We start from the raw sequence: 7861 nt of genomic DNA on the forward strand, positions 1-7861 counted from the left end.
ATTCGAACTTTTGCCCCATCGGTGGGGCAAAAGCTCGTTTATGACAATCAATTTTGAAACTGTTATAGCTTAAAAAGGGAGAATATTTCGACATAAGTTTGTTCAGCAAAATTATAGCCAATTGGTTGTTTTTCTGTAATTTTTTATTATACCACTTAGGTCAAACTTTTACCCCTCCTTACACTACGGTATCTTTATCTGCTCAAGATACTAAATCGTCTTTTTGGCGTAATGGGAAGATGCCTTGTCCGGCCAGAAGACATACTTCCTATCCGCATGATGCTCCCTTAAGAACGGCAGAAGATTTTTCTCAAGACACTCCTTCAGGGTTTGATGAAGCAGTGATATTTTCGGCTGGCGTCACGCAAACTCGTCCCGTCTTCGTTGTTGAACAGTTTTTTCAACGCTCCCTTCTTTTTCTTCATCATTATCTTCGCTAGAACGCCGCTATTGGCCTTCTGCTTCACGCTCAGGGATGCCAGGATTCAGTAAACTGTACTCACGGGCATGTTTTTGTCTCGAAAGTGATCTACAGTAAACTCTTTTCCACGTTGGTCATGCGTTTCGTAAAACCATACAACACGCTCGTGGAGTGCTTGCTGTTTCGACGCCATCTTCGATTGAACTGACAACACCTGATCAAAACCTATAAACTAAAGTATTTAAAAAAGTATGCACGGTAAAAAAAATATAAACGAAATTTTCAAATAAAAAATTGAACTTCATTGTTCTTAAACACCGCAAAATTGATGTTTTTAATTTTTGGATATGTTTTGCAGCATATTGTTTGTAATTTCTTGCACAATGCCTCAAAACGGACAATTTTTGGATAAAAAATAAATTATTTAGAAAATAAATAAAACGAATTTATATAAAACGATATTTTTGGTGCGTTTTTTTGAGTACAGAAAAATAACTATATATTTTTAAACATGAAAAATTTCTATCGAAAAATACTTAAGTAAAATTTAGCTGAGACGCATCACTTCCGAGATATACACGGTAAATCTAAACGTGGCATTAAAAATGTGATTCTATCACAACGGTGTACCTTTGGTCTCCAGGGCTAAGCCCGGCTAATGGGTAAAACCCTCTCATCGCGGCAAGATCGTACAACCATGGAGAAGGAGTTTGTTTTTTTTTTATTTTGTTTTTTTTTGTGTTTTTTTATATATATACTGCAATTTTATTTTTTAATTATATCAACTACTTTCTTGTTATCGTCACAGCTCGAAAATTGTCTAACTTCAATTTGTGTTTCAGAGATAGGGATAAACGATGGATATTTCTGAGTGCCTTGAATTGTTTTTGCACTTGAAAATAGTTGGTTAAGTTCTTGTGCAATGATATCATATTCCTCAGTAGTTGAATAACAAAAGAAGATTTGTGTAAGCTACTCTTCTTTCCGATTTTGAGCCCAATCATATAGTTCCTTAGTATTTTTTATCGGATGTTTACGTTCTTTGGCAAGACTGGCTCTGGTAGCCATTCGTTTTAGTGTCCCTCCTATGGCATCGCATGGTCCTTTTCCATGTGATGTTGCAAAAAAATGCCAATCAACTTCTATATCATATTTGATTTTAAATTGCCAAATAGTTTTTTCAACTCTTTGGCAATTTTTCGTTCTTCATATTTTTCGTTCTTCCTATTTTTATACTGTGATGCAGCTCCGTCATACATAAAATATATCTTGTTGACAGTTAATTTGTGATCCAATCGCAAAAAATCTATCATTTTAGATATGAATAAGTTGACAGATACAGAATCGTGGCGCAAATCTTCTGAAATTACAACAAAACTTAAGTGATTGACTTTGCCATCTTGACGATAATATATTACAAACGAATGCAAAGTAGCTTGCTGAGTTTTCCTTTGTTTCGATTGTTTTCAAAATTTGTAATATTTTATAAAATTATAACTTTTTTGTCCATAATTCTTCCATTACGAAACATTGTGTAATAAATCACAGAAGTTGTCCCCTAAACATGTCCAAAATTAATAAAAATCACAGATGCATTTTCATAGAAAATCGATTTTAATTTTTTTTATTAAAAAAAATCTGTCATTATTTTTTACCGTGCATATTTTTTTAGAAATAGTCCTAAACAATACCTACAACAACCGCAAAATATATCCAAAAATTAAAAACATCAATGTTGCGGTTTTTAAGAACTATTAGCTTCAAATTTTCATTTGAAAATATCGTTTATATTTTTTACCGTGCACTGTTTTTTCAATACTTAAGCATAAATGTTTTGATCAAACAATAAAAGATTAAGCTACGATTCGCTCAATCAAAATAATTTTTTTGTGGAATGGAAAAACACGAAATATGCTTGAAAAGGGCCTATTTTACTTTTTTTATTTGAAAATTTTATAAAAATATGAGTATATCGCGAAATTGATGCAACCTTAAGTACTTTTCGATTGCAATTTTTCTGTACTTTCAAATAATCACAAAAAAAATTATTGTTTTCCTCTATTTCGATTTTTTTTTCAAAATCTGTAATTTTTTTAAAATTCATTACTTTTTTGTCCATAATTCTTCCGTTTTGAAACATTGTGCAATAAATCACATAAGTTATCCCCTAAAACATATCCAAAAATAAAAACAAACGAAACTGCGTTTCTGGAGAAAATTGATTTTAAAATTTTGTTTTTGAAATAAAAAATAATCTGTAAGATTTTTTTACCGTGCATATTTTTCTCCATATAGTCCTAAGCAATACCTACAACTTTGTAGAAGATCTCAAATCGATCGGACAAACCGTTTTCGAGTTACAGTTTTTTAAAGATTTGCCATGCATTTTCCGATACGCCCTTCTCAAAAATAAGGCGAGGTTCAAAATGGCGGTCTTTTTTTTTTTTTTTTCCTTCTAAGCAATGGGGGGATAATCTGCTCAACAGACTCCGGACCGAGGTCCGGGAGTGTGGGGTTGGGGACCATTTACTACGTACAAGCAGTAAACAGGACTACACCCCCGACCCACTAAACCATTTCCATTGCCGCCAAACCCTTCGTCTCTCCGGGACCACCAAGAAGGCATTGCTTCGGAGAGGGGCTATTGCACATCGCATCCTCCAGGTTAGCTGCGTAGCCATGCAGCAACGAACATCGATGACACGCTTATGGGGGGTCCACCAAGGTAGCATGCTGGCGCATTGCCAGCTTCCCGGGTGGTCCTCGCCTCCCGTTGTCCGCTGAAGGCGGGCAGGGTCGACCACTAAGCCCGCGCCCAGCTGCACCGCAGGTATCAAGAACTCAAGGCGTCAAGGCTTCGCAATTTGACCTACTGAAGGCTCAGGCCCTATCAGCTAGCACCAGCTGGGATTGCTGACGAAGGGGCCTCCACCTGCCCCGAACAACCAGAGGCTCGTACCCACCCAGTAGGCCGGCGCCACGACAGCAGCGCTACCAGGATGTTCTCCCCGCGGCCACTTAATCGCTGTAAGGGTCGATTTCGACCGTAGGGCACCGGTATGACCTACGTAGCCGACTGCGAACCCTTGGACCACCTGTTGATTAGCGTCTGCACTAGTCACTCCTCGAGTCCACACGCCACCTCCTTTGGAGTTCCGAGACGATGTGGGTGATAGCCGATGAAACGGCATTCCAGCCAAACTCGTCTGCACACATCCTCTGGACCAAATTGTCCGGAGTCGTGTCCCGACCGCATGTGGCAAACATGCGGTCACGCATTGTGCGGAAACGCGGGCACACGAACAAAACGTGTTCCGCCGTTTCTTCTAAACCTGCACAAACTGGACATTCGGGAGAACCCGCATGACCGAAACGGTGTAGATATTGTCTAAAGCATCCATGACCCGAAAGGACCTGTGTTAGGTGGAATGTTAGTTCCCCATGGCGCCTATTGACCCAGATATCTAACCTCGGAATCAACCTGTGAGTCCACACTCCCTTGGTGGAACTGTCCCACGCACGCTGCCATTTGACCATGGAGGCCAGTCTGGCAGTCCTGCGTATGCCTCTTGTGCCGCGCCTTTCGAAGCACTCTATGTCTTCCATGACAAGGATACCAATAGGCATCATACCGGTGATGACACAGAGTGCATCGTGTGACACGGTACGGTACGCGCTCGCAACCCTCAGGCACATTAGCCTATAAGTACTCTCTAGCTTGCTACGGTAGCTATCGGTACTCAAAGCCGTGCCCCAAGCCGGGCCACCATACCTCAGTATGGACGAGGCGACACTGGCCAGAAGCTTACGCTTGCTGGCGTACACCGCAGAGCTATTGGACATCATCCGGGACAGTGCCACAATAGCTGTGGAGGCTCTCTTGCAGGCATAATCGACATGGCTACCGAAGGTAAGCTTGTCGTCGATCATCACCCCCAAGTGTTTGACGGAGCGCTTCGAAGTGATTGTGCAGTCGCCTACACTGATCACCGCTTGCTGCGCCGACTTTCGGTTGTTGACAACAACAGCCTCCGTTTTGTGGTGAGCCAATTCCAGTTTCCTGGAGCTCATCCACTCCTCCACAATTGCGATCGAGTGGGCTGCAGTCAATTCCACTTCTTCGATCGATTCACCGTAGACCTCCAGCGTAATATCGTCGGCAAAGCCAACGATGACCACACCCGCCGGGAATTTTAATCTCAACACCTCGTCGTACATGACATTCCATAACACCGGACCCAGGATGGAACCTTGCGGGACTCCTGAGGTTATGTGAAAGCACTTCCGACCCACCTCTGTGTCATAGACTAATACCCGATTCTGGAAGTAACTTCCGAGAATCTTGTACAGGTACTCGGGTATCCCCAGACGCAGGAGCGCATCAGCAATAGCCGCCCAACTGGCACTATTAAATGCATTCCTTACATCCAGAGTCACTACTGCGCAGTAGCGAATACCCCTCCTCTTACGCTGGAGTGCTATCTCAGCGGTTTTCTTAACCGCCAGAATAGCGTCTACAGTGGACCTCCCTTTCCGGAAGCCGAACTGGTTGCCTGAGAGACCATTTACACCCTCGGTGTACCTCGACAGTCTGTTGAGGATGATCTTCTCGAGCACTTTCCCCACCGTGTCAATCAAGCAAATTGGTCTATACGCCGACGGGTCACCGGGTGGTTTCCCCGCCTTTGGCAATAGTACCAGGCTCTGCCTCTTCCACGCATCTGGAAATACTCCCTCGTCCAGGCATATCTGCATAGCAGATCTGAACATACCGGGAGCCTCCAAGATTGCGACTTTGAGGGCCAGGTTTGGAACTCCGTCCGGACCTGGTGCCTTCCCCATGCTTAGGGATTTTGCAATCCCTACAAGTTCCTCATCAGTTACTCTATCCTCATCACCAGCCCCAATCCCCGGCTGTCCTACAAAAGGAGGCCATGGGCTAGGGTTGTGGCGCGGGAAGAGCCCCTCGATGATCCCCTCCAGCATCTGTGGAGACTGCTCCGTAGGAGCAATTGCACCTCTTGTCTTCGCCATTACGATCCTGTAGGCATCACCCCACGGGTTCGCGTTGGCACTCTGACAGAGTCCCTCGAAGCAGGCCTTTTTGCTTGCCCTTATCTCAGACTTCAGCGCGACTTTGGCAGCGGTGAACACCGCCCGTCGTTCTTCACGCTCCTGCTCGGTACGTGCTCGCTGCATCCGTCTCCTGGCCCGTAGGCAGGCACGGCGCAGGTTCGCAATAGCTTGAGTCCACCAGTATGTCGGTGGTCTCCCATTCCTAGGGTGGACTTTTCTAGGCATGGTCGCATCGCATGCACGCGTAAGCACCGCTACCAGTTCGTCCCCGCTTAGGCCGAGTAGGTTACGCTCACGGCGGAGCGCCTCCCTAAGTACTTCATCATTGAAGTACGATGTCTTCCACCTACGAGGGCTTGGCCTTGACCTAGCCGCTTCCTCAACCCGCTGCCTACTGTTGTTGTAGTCGATACTGTAGCGAACCGCCAGGTGGTCGCTGTGAGTGTAGCCATCGTCTACCCTCCAGTTCGAGCTACTCGTTAGGCCAGGACTACAAAAAGTAACGATAATCGACTCCGCTCCGTTACGGCTGAAGGTACTTTTGGCGCCAACATTAGCCAGATCGACATCTAGCACGGCCAGTGCCTCTAGCAGGATTTGACCTCGCTGGTTCGTGTTACGGCTTCCCCATTCCACGGCCCAGGCATTGAAGTCACCCGCTATTACAACTGGCTTTCGCCCTGTCAGCGCGGTCGTCATACAGTCCAGCATCTGCGTGAACCGCTCGGTCGACCAACTCGGAGGCGCATAGCAGCTACAGAAGAGGACCCCGTTTACTTTGGCGATCACGAAGCCCTCGTAGGTAGTAGACACCAACTGCTGGACAGGGTATTTACCCGTTGTCCATATCGCCGCCATTTTTCCGGATCCATCCACGACCCAGTTGCCGTTGCCGGCGGGTACTCGGTATGGGTCCGATATGATGGCGATGTCCGTCCTCCACTCAGCAACTGACTGGTACAGCAGTTGCTGAGCTGCGTCACAGTGGTTCAGGTTCAGCTGCGTTACCTGCACTGTGATTTTTCGTTGATGGCTCGTTTGAAGGTCGGGCACCTTGAGCCTCCCGTTGGGTGATTGTTGTTCACGGACTTGCCGGAACAAATCAAGCACTTGGGAGGGTTCTTGCAGCCTAGTGCCTTATGACCTTCCTCACCACAACGCCTGCACAACTTAGTCCTATCAGGGCCTTTACAGCCCCAGGACTTGTGTCCAGGTTCCCTGCACCTAAAGCAGATCACTGGTTGCTCATGTATGTTCAGTGAACATACTGACCAACCAACCTTGATCTTACCTACCTTAGCGGACTTATTTGCGTCTGCCACAGGTAGGTGTACTAAGGCCACCTGAGTACCTGCCGGACCTTTCCGTAGCTGAACGGCGGTGGTGGGCACCTGCACTTCGCACTGTTGCCGCAGTGCCGTGACGAGCTCTTCTGCGTTAGTGATCTCGTCAAGGTTCATCACCTTCAGAGTCACTGACTGCGTCAGAGCCCTCACTTCAACACCAGCGCCAAGGACCTCTTCCGCCAAACTTTTGTAGGCGGCGCCCTTGCGCTCCTTGTCTCGCTTAAGCTCGAGGATCATTTCACCTGTACGAGTGCGTCTGACACTGCGTACGTCGGCTCCTAGATCCGCAAGCTTCGCGTCACTGCGCATCGCCTTCAGGACTTCCGAGTACTTGGACTCTTCCGTCTTGATGATGATCGCATCACCCTTTTCGCGCTTGGCACCTACCCTCCTACCTTTCTTAGGTCTGGTATCCCTGCGCTCCTGTTTCTCCTGTTTCTTCTTCTTCTTCTTCCTCACTACGGTTGTCCAGGGGGCGGTCTGAAAGTGCATAATGGCATTTTTGGTCATAAAGAATCTGTATGCAAATTTTCAGGCGATTCAAAAAAATACAAAAATAATCGGGTTTGCGAAACGGCGTGGAACCGCTCAGCATTATTATGTGCGTACGTTTACAGCAAGAGTAACGCCGACATGTAGCGGGGCGTTTTACTCCGCAAAACAATACATATGCAGTTAGACAAGCATTTTTTAAACATTGATTTATAAACCCCAGAAAAGCTTAAATAGATAGCTTTTTCTACTATTTATAATAAAAACATACCATAAAACAATGTTTTTCTCATCTAAACTCGCTGTTTTCCTTAACATGGGCAAATACTCCCAGTCCCCCTACTCTACCATTTCATTCCACTATAGTTTGTATGCTTTGACATCCTTGATCATAGATTCTACAAGCACTAAATTGGGATTGTGGCGTAAAACTGTTGATTCAGTGTTATCTGTTTACATGAATAAAAGTAAAATAAAATAGATGAATAAACTTAAAATGAATGAGAACTAAAAAGTTTAGAAACAT

Source organism: Aedes aegypti, chromosome 1, assembly GCF_002204515.2.
Source record: "Aedes aegypti strain LVP_AGWG chromosome 1, AaegL5.0 Primary Assembly, whole genome shotgun sequence".
Taxonomy (NCBI): domain Eukaryota; kingdom Metazoa; phylum Arthropoda; class Insecta; order Diptera; family Culicidae; genus Aedes; species Aedes aegypti.